The sequence below is a fragment of the Mustela nigripes genome, chromosome 2, assembly GCF_022355385.1.
Source record: "Mustela nigripes isolate SB6536 chromosome 2, MUSNIG.SB6536, whole genome shotgun sequence".
NCBI lineage: Eukaryota > Metazoa > Chordata > Mammalia > Carnivora > Mustelidae > Mustela > Mustela nigripes.
In genome coordinates this window covers 121,980,174-122,007,207 of record NC_081558.1, presented here as the reverse complement: position 1 = coordinate 122,007,207, position 27,034 = coordinate 121,980,174, and the positions used below count along the sequence as shown (strand labels likewise).

The window sequence follows — 27,034 nt, the reverse complement described above, 5'->3', positions numbered from 1 at the left end:
ATTTCCTATTAATCCACAATAAATCCTGTGAGAAATTCTACATGAAACTTTCATTGTAAAGCATTATTGCCCCATGAAATAAAGGTGGAATTTTGGTAACATCTGGGCTATTATCATCTGCAAGTGTAATGTCCCAAGCAATTTTCTTCTCTCTAAGCCCCAGTTTCCTTTTTGATAAAAAAAAAAAATAATAGTTATAGTAACAGCTACCTCCCTAGATTATTTTAAGAAAAAATGGATGTGTAGAGAGCTCTTTGTAAATTGTGAAATTGTGCTGTGTATGGTCATCAATATCACTCTAAAGATAACTATTGCCAATTTTATTTTGTGTTATAAATAGCAAACAAAACTTTGTGTTCACATTTAAAATGGCAGATCTTAAAAATATGCACTCCCTTTGGGTAGTATCTCCAAATACATAGCTTCCTTATTCTTAACCACAAAAGAGTTCATGTGGATGCCATCCCCCCCCCCCCTTCTCGTAGCACAGATCTGCTTATCTGATGAAGGATTACTCCTGCATTTTCTTCAATGGACTCCTGCTCTGCTTCATTTAACTGAGATGCTTCAAAATGGGAGGAGGAGTAATGTCGGTTAAATGCAAATCTGAAAAATGTTTATATTTTCAAAGGAGTCCTTTGTTCTTAGTAAACTTCCCTCCTCTTTCTAGTCACTGGACAGAACTGGCTTCTTATTTGTTACATACTTTCATGTCCATTTAGAGATCTCTGTCATTGCAAACTTGACAGACCTACCGGTTTCATCTCACACCACATTGTCTTTGCATTCCTACAATTGACAAGCTCTTTTAGGTAGGCCTCAGGTTGTGTGTGTGTGTGTGTGTGTGTGTGTGTGTGTGTGTGTATTCTTTATGCCTAAAGTAATCTCTGAACACCCAGCTCCTTCTTATCTTTTGGGTCTCAGAATAGATGTCACCTCATCAGAAAGGATGTCTCTGACTACCAAATCAAAAACACATGCCCCTATTTTACCCTTTTCTCTGTAACATCTCATTTGATCTCATTTTGTATCTACCTGTTTATCTACTTATTTGTTGTTTGCCTTCTCCAGTTGACTGTAAACTCCATGAGAAAAGGTTACCATGTCTCTTGTTACTCTCCATGTACATAAAAGAGCTCCTGGTTCCTAGAAGACACCCAATAAATACCTATTGATTAAATGAATACATTAATGAAGGGCGGGGAAAAAGTAATTTTAAGTGTCTTTGTGAAAATTCCATTTGTCCAGAGACACCATCTCAGATGATTGGATTGGATGGTTTTAATGGCTGACGGAACATCTCCTTGTGGAACTTTTGCTAACCTTTCAGGTCCACAAGACGTAAGCTCCTCAGCTCATTCTTTCTTTCCACCAAAGCAGCTTATTCTCATGTCCTGTCTGACTCTTGTAATGACTCCGTCCACCCCCTAGTCTAATAAGAGTAAATTTGGGGATCCTATTTAGGTCCTTCATCTTCTTCACTCTATACATCCAAATAAATTTTTCCGTCTGAAAATCTCAGATTCATTCATTCATTCATTCATTCATCTCTCAGATTCATTCATTCATGTTTATTTGTCTCTGACATGAAAATCTGCATTCACTTCTGGCATATATCCAAGTCTCCTGTTCCTCCATTCTTATTTACATGTTAATGTCTCCTATTAAATTATAAAAACCTTAAGGGCAGGTGTTCTCTTAGTTATCATGGTTCCTAATACGGCGACATGCACATGGCCAATTCCTGCTGAGAGCTCACTTACTGATCCTAAGATTCAGTAGTTTCCACATTTCATTGCAAAGCCAAGTTATAATTTCTAATAATTATGACACATTGGAAAATTTACTTTAAAAAAATATAAAAGATCTTTAAATCCTTTTTCTCATTATTTAGCTATAATTTGGTAATCATTCAAACATTATCATTACAAAAGCTATAGAGCCTCATTCTTCCCTTTCTTTCAGGCAATCTGCCCTGAGGGTATAAAGAATAGTATCTATTATTTATTCTTTAGGATTCCCTTGTTATACGCTATTAAACATCTATAAATATTTTCTCTGTGTGTTTATAGGGAAAATGAATTGTTTTTCTGTTCAACATTCCTTGGATCCATGCAAAAAAAAAAAAAAAGTGTGTATTTTCAGCTAATAAAGGGAAACGTGGTAAGGTGAACCCCGTCACAAAGACTATAACAAAATCTCAGCGGCTTTGGGACTTGGTTAGCAATAGTCCCTCCTTCTGAAAAGTAATCAGAGTGGAAAGAGTCAGAGGGCTGAGTCTAATCAAAGATTGATGCCTAGTACCCAACTATTTCTCTCTGCCCTGGGGAAAGGGCAAAGAGAGTTAATCGGGGGCACAGCATTGTATTAAATGTTCTGGACCCCTTTGGGGCATTTGCGTATTTATGACTAGACAAGCCTTTCCTGCTTCAATCCCCTTGTAATGTTGTTTTTTCACAGTCATCAGGACAGATGTAAGATAATGTATAAGGGTCACTTACTTGACAGGGTCTGAAAAATGGACAAATAGATCTTGAACCTGGAGAGGAAGTTTTAAAAGTAAAAGTTATAAAGGTGCTGCTATGTGGGAAATAAATTATGTGGGTATGGAGCTAGATTAAGTTTAAGAAGAAAAACCTAATTTTGGTAACAAACAGGTAGCCAATGAAAATCAAATTAAGGGCAGTCCTCACACATCTTATAGATTACCTTCTTGGAAAGTCACTAGCAGTTGCAGTGATGTATGCTAAATCAGACTGTATGCACAGGATAGGAGAGTCACTCTCTGTGCAAGACCCATATGTGTATATATATTATATATTACATATATGTAATATTTTACAGACAGTACCATAAACACCACATACAAGGAGTGAGTTTTCAAACATTTTTAGCATTAGTTTTCATATGACATTTTTAATGGATCCTGAATATATAAAATAGATAAAAATGGAACTACTGCTACTACTGGGATTAAAACTATTATGGGAAAGATTTGGGAGCCCCATACACTTGGTCTTTGCCCCCATCTCCCATGGTGGCCCTTGAATGGTCTTCTATGCAACATGGGCTGATTTAATCAAGGACAAATAATATAACATATACTTTAATATTGTAAAACTTCCTAAAACACACTTAATATAATCTAGGAAATACTATATAATGGAACATTAATTATCTGCATATTGCTTACCTTATTTTTGCAGCAGCAAATCAGGGAGTAAATAAATATTTTCACAAGCATTATTGAATTCAGGAAGGTTCTGAGGGAAATCTGGCAAGTGTTTTGAAGAAAATGAGGCACATAGTGACTTCATTCTCATAAATTTTCCTCGGAGGGCATGGGCGTTGAAGATCAAGTGGTTCTCTGCATCTGGCATCAGACTTCCGTCACCCAAAACACTGGAGGCATACATCTTGTCATCATAAGGATCACAAAGAATATCACATGTGTTATGTCAGAGTTCGGTGCATTCACAGACCTTAGATTAGGATAGTTTCAACTTGGAAAACCAAAGAAGACCAAATCATACAACTAGGAAATGCTGTTTTTCTCAAGTTGCTCAATGTATCTAGCTCTATTAATCTGTAAATACCCAATGTAGGCTTCTTTGGAAATTTTACCCAGGTAAATTTCTATTAATATTTAAAGGTCTGAATGGCAAAGCTTGACCACACACACTCTAGAGGGAGGTCAGAATTCATTCTCATCACCTCCACTCCCAAAGAGATAGAATGAAATGAGTGGGTTTGGGGGATCTCCAGGGAACAACAAATACTTGAAGAGAGAGGCCATTGTCATATTGTCACTATAGCCTGAACATTTAGCACAATCCCTGGTTCATTGGAGGCTCTCAATTTTTTATTAATATAGAAACATTAGTTTTATAATTATATAAACTCAAACTGTGCCCACAAGTAGCAGTCTTGATAAATAAGCCCATCAATAAAATTTTTTGCAACAGGGTGGCACCGGTCTTGTATGCATCTGCTTGAAATTATACTCTCCTCTCAGATACTGATGGGAGAGCAGGTAAACAGATGGCACAGTTCCCCCAGTCTGTGCCTAAGAACCATTCCTAAGAAAGCCAGTTCTCCTATCATGGCTACCTCCTACAATCACACTCACTTATTCAGATTCACTTTTTTTTCTTTTACAATCCAGATTTCCAGATGACAGCTCATCTGATAGACTAATACATAATGATTAATAGATAGGTGCTAATACCAACAAATAGCTTCATAACTGGGTCTCTTTCATTCATAGAGAGAACACATGCATTTAAAAATTACCCGTTAAGACTTACTTAGGAGTAATCCTAACTGGAATATTAGGGCCATGGAAAACAATTACAAAAGATGATGACTGTATCTCTACTTTACAAAAATAGATAGGAGGTCAGTTTGAAAGTGGATAAATTATCAATGTAGAAACTTCCAAATAAATACCTAAATCATAAAGAATGAATACTTGACTGAGATAGGGTTTCTAGGAATATTTTGTACCTTTTTTGAATAACAGAACTTATAACAATGGAAAACCAGTCCTTTTTATGTTATTTAGGTTTTTGTTAGGAGTGATTGTTTTTTGAGAGCACTTATTGAAATATATTATTTTGGTGGGCACTCTCAAGATCATTCTTCTTAATTGAGAATATGTTAGAATTTTTTAAAAGTGAAATTGCATTTGTGGAAACCTCAGTGACAGTGGTATTTAGAAACTCTGAGACTTACATAGGCGGTACCTTAAAATGCAAATAACATCTTTCTGGATATCCTGGAGTGAATTAAGGAAGTGAACAAATTGTGTGTGTGTGTCTGTGTGATTTTTTGAACCAATGACTTTTGCCACCACAGATTTGAAGGGATTTTATTTCTGCCCCGGGGGGAATGATTTGAGGGTTAATGAGACAGTGGGTCTATGAGCACCGCTGTAGAAAGATGCTAGCTACATATAAATGATTATAATTATCCAATTTTCTGAATGTTTTCTTAATAAGCAGATGGGAAATTTCCGTTCATGGCAAGGAATTTCAAAGGCTTAATCATTTCATTTTTGTAACTATTCAGAATTTCAAGTATAGCTCTGCTTAGAACTCAAATCACTTTTAGAAATCATTCATATTTATTCCTCAGGGCAAAAAATCAGTGAATGGATGTGAATAACTTTGGAAGGTCTACACACCAAACACCAATGTGAAGACTTGGCAGTTGTTTAATTGGTTTGAACAGTATAGATTGTCAGATGGAATATTCATTGCCCAAAAGGGAGCTTTTAAAATTGTTTGGATTTGGATCTGCAAAGAATTGTTTTTATATATTAATGTAAAGTACGTGAGTCATTTCTATCAAGTCTCTGTTAAAAACAGATAATTCTGCCAGTCACTCACCCAACCTTTTGAATAGTCAATCCTTAAATCCCAAATTATTTCAACTGATACGTGTATAGGGCACAATTATGTCATATTTTGGAATCAGCGTACCCAGCTGTGAATAAAAACATAGTATATAATGGAGAAGATCTTTGCTCTGAGTTTACAAAGAAAGCAATTACAAAGAATCCCTGAAAGAGCTGGGAGTTTCTTGAAGAGATCCAGTGCTGATGGAAGTGGTCAGAGGGGTGGCGCAGCTCTGATTAGCCGCAAGGACACCCGCTCATTACCACTCCACATCACTTCCCCCCTAATAAGGTGGTGATTCATAGGCAGTGGGGGAGTGGTGCGGTTACCGGTAACTGCCCACCGTTTAATGAATGTAGCTCTAAGCATGTGTCTGGATTAGCCATTTTTAATCTGTCTCTCCTCCAAGTCCTTTCTCTGCAGCACATGACTGAGGTGGTATTAACCTTCATCTGATAAAATCAAACCAGTTCCCCATAAATGTCGGACCAAAGCAAACACAGTCACAGGAAATATAAAAAGGAAATTTAAATACAAATCCCCTTCATAATGTGGCTAATTTGTTGCTACTTACAGTAAAGCTCTTAATGAGATTATCAAGGATTGGGCCTGTTTCCGTTGAGAGTTTCATTAACCTCCCCAAACATTTTTCCTTCATTTATGGCTATGTGCTTAGTATGTTTGATTATCTATATTTCGCATCTCTTGTAATTCACAGTTTTTGCAAATCTGCAAAATCTGTATTTACGATAACATGAGAAAATTCAAGTAGTTCTGTGCCTGATAAAAATTATCTTTATGTAATATATATCTGTCTGTGTCCATTCGCCTCAGTAGCCACCTAGCAGATTATTTGGTGAGGGTGAAAGGAGACGCAGTGGGGAACATTTTTATCAAAGTCAGGAAACCTGCTACCTCAAATGCTTTTTCAAGTATGGTAAGCAATAAGAAGAGATGTAGAAGTGCTGGATTTCTGGGGGTCTCTGCCCTCTGTAGACCTATTCAGCAGTGATACACTATTTAAAGGGAGTACAGAATAGTATTTCTCAGACTTTCATGTGCATCCAGATCACCTGGGCACCTTATTAAAATTTAGATTCCAATTTAGTCATTCCAGTGTGAAGCCTGAGTCTCTGCATTTCTAACCAAACCCCACAAAGGCTACTGGTCCGTAAATCAGTCGTACTCTGAGTAGCCAGATTATGGCATACTCAACTATTAATAGGTAGAATCACATCCAGTTTAAAGAGCTGAATATAAAGCAGATGAGTTTTACAACAAAGACCCAAAAAGAGAGTAATCCCCAAAATACATAAGTCATTAGAAAATTCATTAAGAGGAGCCTAGTTATGCATATATCAGAAACTTTAGCTTTGTTGACTTAAACAGGATCTCATTAAATGAATGAAAATGCCACAAAATGAAGATATCAACTAAGCCAGGTTCCCTGCCGTGAAATTCTGATAGTTAGTCATATTAAAGATAAATTACTTTATTAAAACCGGACATTTCTATTAAAACCAAAAGCAGTCCTTAAAAACAACCGTATAAATCAAAAAGTGATGTCCACGGGAAAAGAGTAGGAGTTACCGAAGCAGACATTTTATCCCAGGTCTGCCAGCTGGAACAGCTTTCTTTATCTATATGTAGGTGATGAAAATCATCTGGCTCCAATCTCGTAAATATGCCAGGAGATGAGAATATGATAATCCGTATGTATGCAGTTTGAAATAACTTATAACTTATACCTACAAGATTTTTTAAATTGCAAATACCATTTTTCGGTAGACAACAGATCGTGATACAGGCCATGCTAGAGCGTATGCTAATTTGCAGTGTTTCAGTTTGCTTATGATCTCCAGGTTTCAATATATGTGAGGGAGAGGGCGGTCATTTTTATTTGTTAGTAAACTTTTTTAAGTGCCCTGATTTCACCTGAAAAATAATGCTTATAGTTTCCGTGGGCTCAGATTTCATTCATTCGGTCAGTCAGTCTTTCATTTAGATTTTTTCTTTCAGTTTATTTGAAAAATAACTGAAAATAAGCACTGTATAAATTTAAGGTGCACACACAATGACTTGACTTACGTGTATTCTGAAAAGTGATTACACAGTAAGTTTAGGTAACATCCATCATCTCATTTAGATACCAAAAAAAAAGTTGTTTTCTTTGCGATGAGAACTTCAAGGATTTATTCTCTTAAGAGCTTTCAAATCTGTCCTATAGCAGTGCGAGCTATAGTCATCGTGTTGTAATTTTTATCCCCAGCACTTATTTATCAGAAGTGTGTACCTTTTGACCACGTTCACCCGATGCCTCCTCACCTTCCCACCTCTGGTAATCACAAATCTGGTCTCTCTCTTCTCTCTCTTTTTAGGTTCTACATTCCTATAAATTAGGTCACACAGTATTTGTTTTTCTCTGTCTGACTTTCATGTAACATAATGCCTTCAAGGTCCACCCAGGTTGTTACAAATGGCAGAATTTCCTTCCCTTTTTATGGCTGAGTAATAGTCCATTGTGCATATATCCCACTTTTTCTTTATCCGTTCATCTGTCAATAGACATTTAGGCTGTTTGCCTGTCTTGTTGATTTTAAATAATGCTGCATTGAATATGGGCATATATCTCTTTAATATAGCAATTTTGTTTCCTATATATGCAAACGTATGTACATATATAGAAGTGCAATTGTTGGAACCTATGGTAATTCCACTTTCAAACTTTTGAGGAACTTCCATAATGTTTTCCTTAGTGACTACCACTTTACAATCCCACCAGCAGGGCACAAGTAAGCCCTTTTCTCCACATTGTCACCAATGTTTGTTATTTCTTGTCTTTTTTAAATAGCCATCCTAACAGGCTTGAGGTGATGTCTCCTTGTAGTTTTGATTTGCATTTACATAATCACCTAGTAATTAGTGATGTTGAGCACTTTTTCATGTACCTGTTGGCTATTTGAATATCTTGACACCTGAATAGTTTCTTTGCCCATTTTCAAGCGGGGTATTTATTTATTTATTTATTGCTATTGAGTTTATTGGTTATTTGGTTATTAATCACTTATCAGATATATGGTTTGCAAATATTTTCTCCTATTCCATAGGTTGCCTTTTTATTCTGCTGCTGATTTGTGTTGTTCTGCAGAAACTTTTTAGTTTGAGGTAGCCCCACTTATTTTTTATTCCATTGCTTATGTTCTAGGTGTCATAACCAAAGAAAAAATCATTTCCAACACAAAAGGAGCATTTTCCCTTTGTTTTCTTCTGGGGTTTTATGGTTTTCAATTTTACTTTTAAGTCTAATCCATTTCAAGTTAATTTCTGGGAGTGGTATATAAGATGGGGCTTTACTTTCATTCTTTACATGTGGCTATCCAATTTTTCCAACACCATTTATTGAAGAGACCATCTGCTTCTTCTTTTTTAAAGATTTATTTATCTATTTGAGATAGAGCGAGAGTGCGTATGTGAATGGGGGGAGGGACAGAGGGAGAGAATCTTTGAGCAGTTTCCCAGCTGAGCACAGAACCCGACACGGGGCTTGATCCCACTACCCATGAGGTCATGACCTGAGCTGAAACCAAGAGTTGGACACTTAACCAAGGCACCTCTGTCTGTCTTTTCTTCATTGAGTGTTCTTGGCTCCCATGCCAAATATTAGTTTACTATTAGTTGACAGTTAGTTGACTGAGGTTTATTTTGGGGCTCTCAATTCTGTCCCATTGGTTTGTATGTCTGTTTTTATGCCAATTCTATACTGTTTTGATTACTCTGGGTTTATAAAATAGCTTGATATCAGAAAATATGATGCCTTCTCCCCCACCTCACCTCCAAGTTTTCTTTGACTTCGGGATTGCTTTATTTATTTGTGGTCTTTTGTGGTTCCATAAAAGTTTTAGTATTGTTTTTCTACTTCTGTAAAAAAAAAAAAAAAAAAAAAAATGCCTTTGGAATCCTAATAGGAACTGTATTGAATCTATAGATGGCTTTGGGTAGTATGGGCATATTAACTATTTTAATTCTTCCAATCCATGAACATTGAATATTTTCCTATCTGTGAATTCTTCAATTTCTTTCATTCATGTCTTACATTTTTTTTAATATAGAGATCTTTCACTTCCTTGGTTAAATTTATTCCATGGTACTTTGTTGGTTTCAATGTTGTTGTAAATGGGATAATTTCATTTTTTTTCTTTTTTGGATAATTTGTTGTTAGTATACAGAAGAGCTACTGATTTTTGAATGTTACCTTTATATTTTGCAATTTCACTGAATTCATTGATTGGATGTAACATCAGATTCCATTTAAATATGTGGTAACATTAGTTCTTATTAAAGGTTCTCTCTGGAGTCTGGAGTACAAGAGAGAATGCAGTTCTGTTTCTGGGTAAACAGCTACAGAAAATGATTAAAGCTTCGGGTGCCTGGGTGGCACAGTCGGTTAAAGCATCCAACTCTTGGTTTCAGCTCAGGTCACGAGATTGAGCCCCTCATCTGGCTTCACACTCAGAGCAGTGCCTGCTTGGGTTTCCTCTCTCCCTCTCCATCTGCCCTTCCCCTCCTTACCTTCCTCTCTCTGTCAAATAAGGAAATAATTTTTTTTAAAAAAGAAAATGATTAAAGCTTATTCAATGATAAATATCATTGATTATTCTGACTTGCATTATAGGTAGCATCATTTTAACCATTTAGTACTATATGTTAAAAACTTAAGAAAGAAGGTTTAATTAATTGATCTCTGAAGTAAGAGGTTCAAAAGAATGTGATAGTACGAAATAGGCTCTATTATGAAAAGAAAAATGTATTATTAGACAGCTCTTGTAGCTCAAAAACCAATAAGCTCTGAAAATATCTGTAGAGCTAATTATCTCAGGCAATGAATTTTTGTTCCAAAAGATGCAGTGTTCCTCAATATTCACTTACAGGATGGGATGCAGTTCTGACATTCTTGCTGAGTCAGGAATATCTCGGGGCAACTGTCAAGGTAGATGCATCATCTTTAAAGATATGCCTTAAACCTTTGCTATGGCCCATGTTGACTCTTAGACATTTCTGTGGCTAGAAGGTACAATTTAATTTATTCAGGGTTTGCACTGAGTGTGGGATTTGTCTTCCTTTGTGAGCAAAAAATGGGAAAAAAAAACTTCCTTGGTTTTCCAGGGGTTTTCCTGAAATAGAAATCCACAATGAGACTTATGATTGTCTCTGTCTTACCGTGCCACAGGAATGCAATTTAGGAATCTTTCAACGTGGCTTCACATTTTGCATGAATCAACAAATTCTTATTTAAAAAGAGTTTATTCTCATTGCAGTTATTATGTTATGTCCACCATGATGTATAATTGTTTTCATGAATTTAATTTAACATACTTTTATTAAGCTTTGTCTCACTGCTAGAATCACCTTCTAAAAGTGCATAGCTAATCTTGTCTCTCATTGAGAGTCCTGCAGTGGCTCTGCCTCCCAAAGCTTTTGAATGAAGTCACAACTCTTACGGGTAGCATACAAAGCTCCTTAGGATCTGGCCACACCTACTTGATTTATAATCCAATATCTTGAGTCTCACATTCTGCCTTCCAGCCATGTTGAATTCCAAGATTGTTTCCCCCAGTGGGCCATCCTCTTTCAAGCCACCAGGCCTTTACACAAGTTGGGTTCATATAAAAAAGTCACTTTGTTTCTTTCTCTACAATCTCCCAATTTCAGTTTAGAAGTCATGTCCTGCCAAAGGTGTTCTAAAATCCCTCTAAAGGGTAAGAAAGGTGCCCCTTCTGTGTGGGACCACCATTTTTCCTGTTTTACTAGGGACTTTTAGCTATGCTTGTTTTCTCGGCATTCCATTTGCGTAACAACCCCTTAACCTCACAAGACAGTACATTGTTCTGATCTGGGTAGTATGTTACAAGGTCATCACAATTCTACAGATCCCCTTGTGCAGCTAGTAAGAGGCCACGAGCATGACCGTTTTGAAGCCACCCACTTTCACCTTCTATCAACTATGTAATATGAATATAGGTACTTACTTAGCTCTCTTTGGCCTTAATTTCCTTATCCATAAAATTGGAACAATGATAGATTACTTAGAGTAATTTGTGATTTTAAATTTAGTTATGTATACAAAGTACATTGCTTAGTGCCTGGAATATTGTAGGCTTTCAATGAGCATCAGCTTTTTTTTTTTTTTTTTCACTTAATAATAGCACTATGTCATAACTTATGTTACCTCTTTCACAGGAATGTTAACTTCTTCAAGACGTGTGCATGTCTTTTATCTATTTTTCTTTGAGGCCTACTGCAGTAGCTGCCATGTTACAGATTCATAATAAATGTTATCAAATGGATGAATGACTGAAAGAATGACTGACTCACTGAATGAATGAATGAATGAATGAATGAATGAAGGCATATTACTTGCCCTGAAGAAAAGTGCTTTCACATTAAGCCGTAGTATATATCAGAAGTGCCTGAATAAATAAAAGATAATGTGAGTAGTGAAGAAATTGCACTTATGTCTACTGATGCGATTAGGGGGTAGTCACAGAGAAAATGGCACTTGAATAAAACTTTAACATGTGGAAAGGTGTGAGAAGAAATGGTATTTCAGACAGAGGGTATGGCCACCAACATTTTCATTATACAATGACTATCTTAGTAAATAAGATGTACTATAACTTTAAAAACAACAACAACAACAAAGAGTTTCTAAATTTGAAGGCAAAAGGTCAGAGTTTCTACCCTCTGAAGGCCTTTGTGGTTGCCATTCTTTTGGATAACAGAGGTGTTGCTAAGTATGATTTCTCCTGTGTTGATATGCAAATAAAAAAAAATCACAGTGAGGCTCTTTTTCCTCTTGGTTTAATTGTTGAATGTTCATGTATGTGTGTGGTAGGGGCAGTGAAATGTTCATTTCCCCCCTTTGCTTTTTAATATGATAATCATCTCTTAAAACTACAGTAGAAATTAATAAAGATCTTTTTGCTAAAATTAGAAGGATCTATTTGCTTTGACAAGTTTGAACTGTTTATAGTGTCAGATTATTTTCAAAATATTACAGATGTGGAAAAGGGGTAGAATTAGTTTTGAGTAAAATTATGGCTTGTCGGCAGATAACACAATCAACCTCTCAAAAGCAAACACCTCTTTCCAAGTCGTATAGTTGTTAGGAAATGAAAGCCTTATTCAAATGCTAAATAAGAAAAATGAGGATAGGAATAGAAACTCCTCTGAAGAAAAAAATAAAGATGAGCCTTTTAGGCATGGCTTTCAAAGAGGTCCCCACTTGCCTGAGCTACCTGGTTGTTGATTGGTTGATTTGATGGCCTTGATGATGGGCTGTCGAGCCCATCGGTGTAGGGAATTCCAGCTAATGGACAGCTAATATCATGATTGAATGGTGCCTGATCTATTTAAGGATGGAAAATCAATAGTCTATTAGATTCGCAGTATTTGCCTTCATCGCCACGGCTGCACTAATTAAGCACCACCTTAAGATGAAGAGGAGCCTGGAGAATTGGACTGGTAATGAGATTCGGGCTTGAAGTAAATGAAGCAACTTCACCATAAGGCACCCTGACAGACAATTAAACCTCTTTATCAATGCAGCTTTCATCCAGAAATAAAATCTCATATGGCAGCTATAAAATAAATGGGGGACTGGGAAGAACTGTAAATCTTTTTCGCAGCTTGCAGTTGTACTTATAACTTCAACACTGTTTTGACATGTGGTTTATTTGCATTAGAAGTTAGTCATAGTGAGTAACATTTCATTTTTCTACACAGAAGTTCCTAGTGTGTCACATTTGTTGAAACGTTTTAAGAAAGGTTTTGATTAAGCATAAAACTGGTTAGAGATAAAAAGCAGTTTCCTCAAAATTTTTGGACTAGAGAGAGAGAATATTCTAAAGAGTAATAATTGCCATAAACATTTTAAAAATCCTTTCAAAAACATTTCAAAGTCATTAATTTTATAGATAAAGACTCATTCCTGCTTATCCAAATATCACCTTTTCCTCAAATTAAAAATCTACTGTTGGGAAAGACCATCACAATAGCCAGAGAATCTTCTCATCTGAGTATCCGGAACTGGAGCAGATTTTATTTTAAACACATGATGGGAATTGGCAGTTAAATGTTCTGTTGAATGGGCCATTATCAAATATGGTATTACAATATAGTAAAATAATATAACCCACCTGCATTTTATAAGAAAATAAGCCTTGGAAAAATAGGCCTTTTGTTATTTTGCAGTATATTAGTGGTGTGTTGAACTGCTGTACATAACATAAAAAATACTATTACCTATTAGAATCACACTTAAATCTCTTACTTCCAATGTTCTGGAATATGATTTGTCCCATATGGCATAGCCGTACATTTACCTGTTAAATTCTATACACACATTCTAAGATTTTGAGGGGGAAATGACCAGAACATAACTTCTTTCTTTTTTCTTTTTTCGTATCTCCATGATAACTAATTCTATGTACACCACACTGATATTTATTATTTTGCTTTTCCTACCTGTAGGTTATTGGTAACATTTCCTAGTTTATCTTTTGAGTAAAGGCAGAAACATAAAAATGCCTGCTGTTTCTTCCATCTCCTAGAGTAATGATATTCCGCTTTATCTTTTGTTTACACTTATATATTTACTACCATTCTCCATTTCAGTCTTTCACAATGGCTTCTCATTTCTTCTTAAGCATTAGAAATCATCTTTTTTTAGCCTTTATTTCCTTATTTCTTCTGCAGTCGCTTGGTTATTTTCCTTCTATGCATGTTCTATGGCTTGGCTTTTTGAACTTCAAAAGTATTATAGCAATACTTCAATTGAATTTACTATGTGAACTTTAGAAATATTATAATAATATTTTACTCAAAGCTATTTTACTCAGCTTTTACTGAGCACTTATTAGATATATTGCACTGGGGTGTATTTGTAGAAGGACACAGATGTGTGCAGTCCATTCACTCATTTACTCAAAAAAATCTGTTGAACATTTAAAACAAAAGGTTCTACATTATCTAATGCCATCGAACATACTGGAAATTCAAAGATAATCTTACTAGGCATAGGTCATGTCTTTTGGTATTTTCTATATTTATTTTTAAAAATTCAATACATAATGTAACATATAATGCAAGTTAGACATATGAAAATTAGGCAAAACCCAAATAAGAATAAAAGAAATAATATATATTTGATGAGCTATAATGGCATATAAAAAGTTGAGGGTTTTGTTGTTCTAACTCAGATTAAAAGGGGCTTCAGGGAGGAGGAGTATAATCTTGCATAGGAGTAGGATTTTTGTAAGTAATAAAGAAGTACAGACATATTCATGTTCGTGAAGATGTGCGAGTCAGCAGAGTTAGGTGATAGTTTCTTTTGGCGGGATCACAGATTGTGTTGAGATGGGTGGCATGAAATTAGGTTCAGATCATACAGGGTACAAAGCGCCATGATGAGGAGTTCAGAAATTATTCTGGAGCCAAGTGAATTTACCAAAGATTTCTTCTGATCAGGAAATTACATGACTTGATCTGAATTTTTAAATTATGACTTGTGCAAGAGTGGGAAATAATGACTAGCATAATACATATTCTCAGATTATAACCAGCAGCAAGAAAGGAAAAGAATGCAGATTCACAGATTTTGGTGAGGAGGCTATGACATAAATATGGGTAAAAAAATAACATATACTTGTATTTTGGAAAGTAGGGTAGAGCTAAAGAAAAGGAGAGACCAAAAAGTAGTTTAGAAAGTCTAATTCGTAAGACTCAAGTTTTGACTCTATGTGGAAGGTGCCAAAGGGAGAGGAATTCAAACTGAGCTTCTAGCTTGATCGTCTGGATCAAAGGGTTTTGCTGTTCGCTTAAATAAGTGACATCAGATCATTTTCATTCTGGGCAAGTGCCATCAATATAGTGAGGAGATTGTTTTGTTTTGTTTTCCCTTGGGTTTATATAACTTTCTCTGACTTCTGTTATTCCCACCTTTTTTACTTTTACCTAGTGAGTTCCTGCCACTTTTCCAATAAAAAATCATAGTACAGAGGACACCAGGGACCCATGGAAATGTTTATCACTTGTGATGTTGATTTTGGAGCATTGTATGAATGGATACAATATCTCTTGGCCCCGGAATATGGCTGGGTCATATTGGTAATCTGCTCAAGAAGGTAGAGGATTAGTCTTCACCTAGGATGCTTGAATTCCTGAAATTAATGTACTAACTACCACTGATTGGGAATCTGTATTGTACCTGACCCAATGAGAACCTCCCATCAGATATCTCATTCATCTGTTGATGGACACATAGGTTGTTTCTGTATCTTGACTATTACAAATAATACTGCAATGGGAAAGGCAAATACTGTATTATTTCACTCATAGATGGGATCTAAAAAACAAAACAAATGAATAAACAATCAAAAAGCAGTATAGACCTATTAGTACAGAGAACAAATTGATAGTTGCCAGAGGGAAGGGGGTCAGGTGTGGACAAAATGGATGAAGGGTAGTGAGAGATACAGGCTTCCGGTTATGAAATGAATAAGTCACTGGAATGAAAGTCATGGCATTGGGAATCTAGCCAGTGATATTGTAATAGGGCTGTATGGTGACAGATTTGTGATGAGCATAAGGTAATGTGTAGAGAAGTTGCATCATTATATTATATAATTGAAACATTGTGTGTTGTCAACTATGCTCAAATAAAATAATTTTTACAAAAACCAATATATTTGCAACACATGCACTCATGCACGCACACACATACACAAATATCTTATTCAATCCTTGATAAGAATCATTAGTCTTCTTTTATAAATGAGTAAAACGAAGTTCAAAAAGTTTAAATCATTTAGCCAAAGTCTTGGAACTAGAGTCATGGAAGGAACAATTTTAACTCATGTTTGAATCTTCAACAATTATTTTACTGCATTTCACTTAAAGAAATTAATAGCCATGTGATTTTTGTGATGACATATTTTTAATTAAACATTTTACTTGAGATAATTGTAGATATACATACTGTTGTGAGAAATAATACAGAGGGATCCCTTGTTGCCTTTACCCAGCTTCCTGCCGTGATAACATATTGTGAAACTACAGTAAAATATCACAACCAGGATATTGCTATTGATCCGGTCAAGATAAGGAACAATTCCATCACCACAAGGACCTCTCATGTTGCTCCTTTCTAGTCACACCCACTTCCCTCTGGCTCTACCTGCTCCTTTCTCCCTACCCCTTGGCAACCACTAATTTGTTCTTAGTCTATAATTTTGTCATTTCAAGAAACATTATATAAAGGAGATCATGTAGTAACTGAGATCTGGGATTGGCATTTTACACTCAGACTAAATCCCTTGAGATTCATCCAGATGTGTGTGTGTGTGTGCTCACGCGCGTGTGTACACATGATTTTTGTTTTCTTTTACTAAGCTTTTAGAAATAACTGGTTGATTTGGAAAAGGAGAAACAAAAAATGGATAATAGCATTATGTAATCTTAAAATAAGTATCTTCTAATTATCTTAACTATTACTATGTTACTTTGGGGCTGATTTACCCTTCTGGAGGAATTTTTTTAAAACAATAAACTCCCGGGGGTACCTGGGTGGCTCAGAGCATTAAGCCTCTGCTTTCGGCTCAGGTCACAGAGTCCTGGGATGGAACTCCGCATCAGGCTCTTTGCTCAGCAGGGAGCCTGCTCCCCGCCCTTTCTCTGCCTGCCTCTCTGCTTACTTGTGAGATCTCTCTCTGTCAAATAAACAAATAAAATCTTTTAAAAAAATAATAAAATAAAATACTAAACTCCCTTATTTAACCTTTCAAATGTATTTTCTCCCACATCTTTTTGCAGCCTCTTGTTGACTGTGCATAATTTCTTGTGCATCACTTTCTAGTTTGGATTTGACTAGCTTTAAAAAGTCACTGTCGTGTGCTGCCAAATGTCCATTATAGCGTTTTGAAGTTGCTTCTCAATTTTTATTCTCTGTTCCTAATTCAGAAGGACTCCATCCTCTTTTTTGACCATGCACATTTTATTAAGTCACATAGCATTCATAAACATATTATTTGTCCCGTACTGTCAAAAAAAAAGTTATCTCTTCTTTCCTTTGATGGTATTTTTCTCCCTGCTGACCTTAAGGCTCCATAAGGAAACTAACATATTAAAAATACTCTCTTTTATCCTTCTTTATGTTGGTTTCTTTGAATTTTTATCCAGGGTGGAAAAAAGTATTAGCCATTAATGGGTTGTACCTTATTAGAATATTTATGATAAGCAAAGATGTGAAGATATTTTAAGCATCTAAAGATCCATTCCCCAGGTTACATTTGGTGTTTCTCTCTAGGAACAAATCCTTTGAAATTTAAATGTGGATTCATGTCTGCTGATACAGTAACGTTTATGTCTGAAGTAAAATCAGATGCTGTCATGAGTTCCTAAACCACTTCTTGCTTGGTCGATTGAACAGGGAGAAAATCCAAAGACCTTTTTGTGAATTAAAAACATTCTAAAGAACTATAAAAACCTAAAACACTGCCTTCATTGAGTTCTGTGGAGTGTTCCACATTTTTTGGTTTTCAGAGCGGTATGTACTTGATTTGTCATTTTTAGAACATTCTGCCAGTACATACTTCCCCAGACTTGCTAAAGCCTGAAACTACAGATGTTCACTTGGGTGGCTTCTCCTTAGCGAACATTTCCCAGATTTGTAGTTATTTAATTCTCTATTCCATCGAGTACCGCGCTACATTTCCCTGTAGATTTGTACTTTCTTTCCACATCTCTACCTCGCACATGAACTAATCACCACATTCAGTTTGGTCGCTTGCATTTTTACTGTATCTTGATTTTATTTCTTTCTACCTTCGAAAGGGATGTTTATTTCCTTCTATTTTCTCAGATAAGGTTAGATATTACTTTTGTTGTTCAGTCCAAAATCTAGGAAAAAAGCATAAAAACCTGAAACTACTGGAAAACAAATGGTTTTGTTCTTCACTAATCAGCTTCTCAGGTGTTTTTCCTTTTGTTTAAGTACTTTGTAAAACTAAATGAATGTTATCAAAACAGAGTTAGCTATTAGGATGACGCCTAGCATGCAGTGAATACTCAAGAAATTTCCAGCATAACAATCTTCCTTAAAAAGTTAAAAATAGAACTATCCTATGATCCATCAATTGCATTACTAGGTATTTAGCCAAAGAATATAAAAACACTAATTCAGAGGGATATATTCACCCCAATGTTTATAGTAGCATTATCTTTGATAGCCAAACTATGGGTACAGCCCAACTGTCCCATCAACTGATGAATGGATAAAGAAGATACCATGTGTGTATACCCATATATGTATTTCGTGGTGTATATATACAAAACCATACATGAATACTGATGAATGATTAGAGAAGATATGGTGTGTATGTGTGTGTGTGTAAATATACATATTTGTGGATATATATGTATATGCACATATACCGTGGAATATTACTCAGCAATAAAAAAGAACATTCTGCCAGTACATATGTTGGTTTCTTTGAATTTTTATCCAGGGTGGAAAAAAGTATTAGCCATTAATGGGTTGTACCTTATTAGAATATTTATGATAAGCAAAGATGTGAAGAACTACATCTGTAGTTTCAGGCTTTAGCAAGTCTGGGGAAGTATGTACTGGCAGAATGTTCTAAAAATGACAAATCAAGTACATACCGCTCTGAAAACCAAAAAATGTGGAACACTCCACAGAACTCAATGAAATCTTGTCATTTGCAATGAACTGGACAGAACTAGAGAGTGTTATGCTAAGGAAAGTAAGTCAGTGAGAGAAAGGCAGATACCATATGATTTACTCATAAGTGGAATTTAAGAAATAAAACTAGCATAGGGGGAGAAAAAGAGAGAGAGGGAAACCAAGAAAGAGACTCAACGATAGAGAACAAACTGATGGTTAACAGAGGGGAGGTGGGTGGGGGATGGGTAAAATGGGTGATGGGATTTAAGGAGAGCACTTGGCTGTGATGAGCACCGGGTGTTGTGTAGAAGTGCTGAATTACTAAATTGTACACCTGAAACTAGTATAACATTATATGTTACCTAACTGGAATTTAAGTAAAAACTTTTATTTATTTATTTGTTTGTTTGTTTGTCATAGAGACAGAGAGCACAAGCAGGGAGAGCAGCAGGCAGAGCAGGCAGAAAGAGAAGCAGGCTCCCTGCTGACCAGAGAGCCTGATGTGGGACTCGATCCCAGGACCCTGGGATCATGACCTGAGCCGAAGACAGATGCTCAACTGACTGAACTAAAAAAACAAAAAGTTTTAAAAACTTTTAAAAACACATAATTTTAGGTGCATTTGGGTGGCTCTGCCTGTTAAGCAACTGCCTTTGGCCCAGGTCCTGAACCTGGGATCAAGGCCCGCCTTGGGCTCTCTGCTCTGTGGGGAGCCTGCTTCTCCTCTCCCTCTGCCTACGCCTCTGTCTGCTGCTCTGCCTACTGTGCTTTCTCTCTCTCTACCAAAAAAATAAATAAAATCTTTAAAAAAATAAAAATTAAAAAACACATAATTTTAAATAGGAAAGAAAAACATCCAGCGTATCAACAAATGAAGAGTTGTAAGGGATAAAAAAATGTTTGCTTAATGTGGATGGCCAAAACATGTCATTTTGACCAAAGAATTATTTTCCTGATATCATGACTCTCTGCTTAAATTACCTGGATAAATGCCTCAATTTTTCAATATATTTTGACTATATAAACATAGAGCCTTAGAGCATTTTCTTTTAACCCAGGGAGACCCGGGGTAAAATGTAGATAGGTTAAACAAATTTAAAGCACTAAACAGGAAATACATTATTCCAGAGAACAATCCTTTTCTGGCTTTTGGTAAATAGTTACTGCTGCTTTTTAAAGGTCACATTCAAAAACACCCAAGGCAAGTGCTGGGAAGTATTTGTCGTCAGTCTTTCTTATACACCCTTGGGCACCACCTGGCACAAAGCAGCAGTAACTTTGTCCTCGTGGATCAACCACAGCAGATTATTTTTTAAAAATAAAGAAAAAGTCATTTTAAAGAGTTGAGACTCTGGTTTTCTTAAGTAGTAGGTATTCCTTTTGTTGATTTCTAGTCAGCCAGTCTAAGAAAGGACATACCAACTTATATTCCATAGAATGCCAGGTAAGGTAGTGAAATCGACACGTGGTGGGATGTAGCCAATGCTGTGGCCTCAAAAGCACAGTCCCAAGGGAAAAGAGTAGCTGCCTCTTATCTCTGATCTATCACATGTACAGATACGGACCAAATATCTCCAGATCTTACAACTGCTTAAGAGAACTTTGGATTTTTAAGAGAACTTTAGATTTCTCCCAGTCTTTAAATGGTGGTGGTTATTTGCTGTGTTTTTAAACCCACTGTGACCAAAACCAATGAATTAAAGGCATATGCAAAATGCAAATTAACTTAGCAATATATTAAATGAAAAATAGAATCCCCTGGGGCGCCTGGGTGGCTCAGTGGGTTAAGCCTCTGCTTTCGGCTCAGGCCATGGTCTCAGGGTCCTGGGATTGAGCCCCGAGTCAGCCTCTCTGCTCAGCGGGAAGCCTGCTTCTCCCTCTCTCTCTGCCTGCCTCTCTGCCCACTTGGGATCTGTCTCTCTGTCAAATAAATAAATAAAATCTTCAAAAAAAAAGAAAAGAAAAGAAAAGAAAAGAAAAATAGAATCCCCAAATATTTCATTCAGCCTTTTTACCTTTTTGTAAAGTTAATAGTTATAAAATCTACCTTTCACAAATATATGCATATGCAATAAAACTCTAGAAAAAGGAAAGCAATGGAATGATGAACACAGGGGATACAGAATGGTAATTGTATTTGGTGGAGGAAGGAAAGGAATGAATTATTGGATACAGGTTATTATTAAGGTCCCGTCTTATGATTTAAGGGGAGGGTTCCTGAGTGTATTACATTATTAAAAACAACCAATTAAATGAGAACTAAATAAGTGAGTGCCACACATGAACTTATAATGAAACTATGTCATGAAACAAGGGTCAAATTCTGTGCATAGTAAACCTAATTAAAAATGTATTAGATCACACTGAATACATGTACTGTTTGATTTACCAGTGAACCCAGTTCTAGAATCACCAATTTTTAACTCCTGTTCTAAGAGAAGGACCCACCTAGCAAGATGATTTTTACACAGGTGAGAAGTTGATACGTAAGACAAACAACAGTTTAATAAAATGACCCACGAAATGTCACAAAGTAATATCAGAACAACTGACAAATTAATGTATAAGCCATTGATACCAGATCAGGAATTAGGGAAACCTCTAATGGCTCGGAAAGATTTCTATATGAGGTATAAGAACTAAGTCTTTTGATGTATAGGTAGCTCATATGTAGGAAATTCACAGAAACAAGCTATCCAATTGAAAAATAAAGTCACCTGGATATTGAAATAGATAGATTGATATCAATTTACACTTTCTTTTACTCTATTGCCATATCTATAAGTTAAAAAAAAACTTCCTTATACTTCAGAAGACTGTTATGAATATGAGAATTAATTTGCAAAACAGAGTTTGAACTTCTTGCATGAATCGTTAAAATAAATGAGGGAGAAGTCAGCATTATTATTATGATTTTTCTGAACTGATCACTGCAATTCCTATTTCTCTTTTTTTGACCCAGTGCCATTTCAGTGATATTTGCCAATACCGCCCTGTTCTGCTCACCGTTCAATAGATCCACGACACAGTTAACAGTCCAGGTTGGATGCAAAATGTACTTTATATCTTCGGTTGTATTGAAAAGTCATTCTAAAATGTCACTCATTACTCCTGCTTCTCTATTAAAATGATGAATTCAAACAGTAGAAGACAAAAGTAAATTGATTTAGAAGTCCTTATTTATAAGCCAACAATATCACATTTTTAAGGTATGTTAGACTTTAATACAAATATGATTTCTCCTTTATTTGGGGCCTGTTCCTGGTGCATCTTGAATATGGCACAGTGGCTAGCATATAGTAAGCACTCCGTAAATAGTCAGTGAACAAATGAATTAATGGGTTGGCCCTTTTCTCCTTTAATTGATCCTCAAAACAACTTGATACAAATCACAAACTTTTATGGCCAAACATAAGCATGGATATAAGTATGATTTTTTAAAATTTAATTTTATTTTTTTTTCAGTGTTCCAAAATTCATTGCTTGTGCACCACACCCGGTGCTCCATGCAATACGTGCCCTCCTTAATACCCACCACCAATCTCACCCCCAACACACAGACACCCCTCCAAAACCCTCAGTTTGTTTCTCAGAGTCCAGCCTCATGGTTTGTCTCCTCCTCTGATTTTTATAGAATATGTGCATAAACAAATATGCTGACATGCACAGAATATCTTCTGTATTCCTTTCAAGGAATATTAATGTTATCATTGGATAGAAGCATTAGTAAAGAAAAGAAGGTGAGAATAGTCAAAAAAGAGATAATCCCACCACTCTTACAAGATTTTTGGTGTTTACTTTTTATATTCTATACCACGAGTGAGTGCTTTGACATTTTGTCCTCACTGGGATGCATCATTCCTAAGAGTATTTGCTTATCAACAGGATATAAGCTCCAAAAGACACATTTTCACATGCCAGTAGATTAGGATATGAGTTTCATATACTTTCAAAAAATTGATCTTCAAAGAATCAATACCATACAGTGATTTTGAGCTTCAAATGTTTCTGAAAAAATGATGATAAAGTAAAAGCAATGCAAAAAAAAAAAAAAAAGAAAGGCTTTATTTTCAAAAGAGACAAACTTTCATGAGACATATTCTTTACTATTCAATTCAAATATATTCTATGCCAGTATTTATTAGGGGAAAGTATCAATAAGAAGTGATTTAAAACTTTGTGGTAGTGCAACTTTCTTTTCATTCTTGTATCCCTTACCTAAATTATCTAAAATAATTTAAATTCCTTTTTGTCTCAAGGGCTTTGTAACAATTACTGTCATAAGGATGCTCTGTGTTGTTTCAGATCTAGTAATAAGAGCTTAACTTCTACATAGTTAAACAGTTGCATCTAAGAATCAACCTAGCTTTTAGTTTTTAGAGCAGAAGCTAGATTTCTATCCTCACTTTAGCATTTATTAGCTGTGCAACCTTGGAATAATCACTCAACTACTCTGGCCCTCCATTTAATTATTTAAAATGTGAATGCAAATGACAGTTATGCAATAGACCTATTATATAGATTTAATAAGCTGACCTGTACACATCTTATGTGCTTAATATTTAATAGATACATAACATATAATAATCCCTAAAATATTTCTGAATTTTTTTTAAAGATTTAATTTATTTATTTGACAGACAGATATCACAAGTAGGCAGAGAGAGAGAGGCAGGGGGCAGAAGCAGGCTCCTTTCGAGCAGAAAGCCCAATTCTGGGCCCAATCCCAGCACCCTGGGATCGTGACCTGAGCTGAAGGCAGACGCTTTAACCCACTGAGCCACCCAGGTGCCCCAATTTCTGATATTTTGATAAGTACACTATTAAGTTTATATATCAATAGCTGAACATGGATGAATCAACTTAAATCTTAAAGGCTGAAAATTTGAAAGGTCTATATCAGCCCCTTTTACAGTCATACTATAAATCACTGGAAGTCAGGATTTATAGCATCAGCTCAGACAGAACTTAACTATAACCCAGCAGTAGTAGGTGCCACTCTAATAGAGATAATTTTTCATTTTGCCAGAAGCTTTCTTCTCCAGCTTTATCTCCCCCTCCTTCTCTATTTTTAGATTAAGTGGTACAAATATTAGCTAGAAATAGTCAACATATGTTAAACGGAACTACTCTTATGTAACAGAAATGTATTTCTGCATCATATTTATTTAGATGGAGGCACTGGTTTTAATTTTTCAGTGTTGTGCATGCACAGGCTTTGGTTTTTATGCCATGTGATCCAAACTGCTGTGTTTCCTGGCTGTTTTTACCCACATGGCTTTAAGGGTACTGGGAAGTATTTAGGCATCTACGTTCCTAGAAACACAGCTTGCAGTAACAACCATATGTCATAAACATTAAAGGGGAGACTTTATGTAACTCATTAAAATACCAATCTACAAATATCAACATAAAGCCCCTAGTAATATGACTGAAGTTGTAAAAATGATCTCTTCTCTCATTTTGCATAATCTTCCATTTTAAAATGGCATATAAACAATTCCAAAACTCCCAGGAGTGCCCTGAATATTGTAAAGTGGATGCTTCATACCAGTTTATCTGATTCCTCACTCAATGAGGCTTTCAGTTCCAACTAGACCAAGTCACACAAATAATTAATCTGTCAAAAACAAAACCAAATAAAAACCCATGCCTCCCTGCTTTCAAAATCTGTCTCCTCTTAAATTACAAATTTGGGAAACATGATTTTGCTCACCTAGCTTCTAGTTACGTTTGTCACATTTTTATTGTGCTCTCTAGTTTCCATGTGCTTGCATGTAATCTCTAATGGGCTGTTGTCTTTGTCCACCTCAACAGAGGAGTCCTGAAAATGCATTTCTCTCTCTAAGGCCCATATTTACCCCAGCTGGAAGGTTCCTTGCAAAGCTTTAAGTCTCCTCTCTCATCCCTTCGTGTCTCATGAGCCCTCTATCATCTCTGGCTCTCCAGGTTCCTTAGTCTCAGAAATGTCTTACAAAAGAGTAAGCATCTGGGTGCGCCTGGATGGCTCAGTTGGTTAAGCATCTGACTCTTGCTTTTGGCTTGGGTCATAATCTCGGGGTGGTGAGATCCAGCACCACATCAGGCTCAGCTCTCAGTCTGGAGTCTGCTTGAGAGCAGACTCTCCCCACTTGTGCTCTCTCTCTCTCCCTCTTTCAAACAAACAAGTAAGCATCATTGTTCATCTTCTCAAGGCAAGGAAACTGAGGTTCAGAGTGATTCATTCAAGATTATAAAGCCAAAAATAAAAAGCAAAATTTGGACTAGAACTTGGGTTTGAGAACATCCATGCTGCCTGGTTAACAAAGGATCAGTAACTACACTGATACTTAAAGTGGTCCCAAGACTGTGGACTCTCTCCTATGATTAGGGTTCTTCTTATCTACAAATTAAAAATCAAAGTCAGTGGAGTTTGGAGTAGAGTAGTACTTGAAGTTAGATTTGAATCCTTTAAGGCTGCTTGCTAGTTCTGGTCGTGTCGAAAGTGATTTAATGGCCAGAGTGTACTCATTTGCCAATGAAAAGATTAAATGAGATAACTAGAGTACTTAGTTAAGCCCAAAGATTGACATTTAAGCTTAATAAATGATAGCCATGATTTTGTAAAAAATTAAGTACATAGGAAAATAGGTTTAGTTATCAGACATTGTTTAGACTCCAACCCTGGCTCTTTATGTCCCTCACTGCTGCCTGACCTTGAGCAAATCTTACCTTCTGGATATTGTTTTCCTCATCTGTTAAACAGATATATAAAACCATATTACAGAATCCAAATAAAGATAAATGATTCATGGAGAAGTCCTTGAAGCCAAAGAGCCTGGAGGTCATGGAGATAACTTTTGAATCCCTGATCCAAGAAATGCAAGGCTTAAGAGTCTAGGACTGGGTGATGAGGGAAAGGTTGGCAGGATTAACTTGAAGACTGGGCAGAGATAAAGGAAGCCTGGGGCTATTCTTACGTCCTCAATGATGTAATGAAAGACACAGCTCTAGATTTACAAATTGGCACTGTAATTTCTCCTCTACCACCAATTTGCTATGTAGCCCGGAAGATGTCATTTAAGTTCTCTGATCTTCAAAGCCCCTTCTTCTCAATGAAGAGGTGGAACTAAATGACATGAGACTATGGTCATCTCTAGCACTAAGATGTTATGTGTCTATTCATTAGACGAGAGCATCATACAATATATTCCACTAAATACTTAATGTTCCACTTGATGTTTTCGGGTGAGGGAATGAAATATTCCCATAGAGAATTCTGTATATGCCATCCACCTTCTGAAATTTTACAATGAAAACCTCTGGGGAATATTAAACCTCTAAGAAGTCCAGTATAAAAGGAAAGTTATTAACCCCTCAATTTCCAAACTTAATAGCCCCTATGGAACTTGTATACTTACTTTTATAAATGCTGTACTAGATAATATAAGGGCTTTGTACAAAATGTTTAGACAAAAGAGATTTTTATCATCACCATCCTCATCACCATCATTTCCACCATCATTACCACCATCATCATCAAAACATCAACATTACTATCATCTTACTTACATTTATGGAAACTAATTCTATATAGTGCTCTATGAATTGAGACTTGTAATATTTTGGGACGACATGAGCAAAAATAGAATTTGGGAACTATAGACTTACATACCAGGAAGCTAAATGTTGATTTTGGATTTCAATATTAACTTGGTGCAAGTGTAGAATTCAAATACTCTTAGATAATGGCAATTGAAATAGAAGGCATATGAACCATAATCCAGTTGAATTTCATTTTAGTCATGAATGACTTTCACTTAAAATGTTTTCTCATTTCTTCAAAGAATTAACAAAGTGATGTATGTAAAGTGATTTCTATTCCATAGAGGGGAAAACTATAAGCTGGCATTGA

The 27,034-nt window shown here is 35.9% G+C and overlaps 1 protein-coding gene across 7 annotated transcripts in view; it reads left to right on the top strand.

The window, feature by feature from the left end:
• NLGN1 (neuroligin 1) overlaps nt 1-27,034 on the top strand; it is an 836,831-nt gene that overhangs the window by 666,184 nt on the left and 143,613 nt on the right. The window lies entirely within an intron of this gene.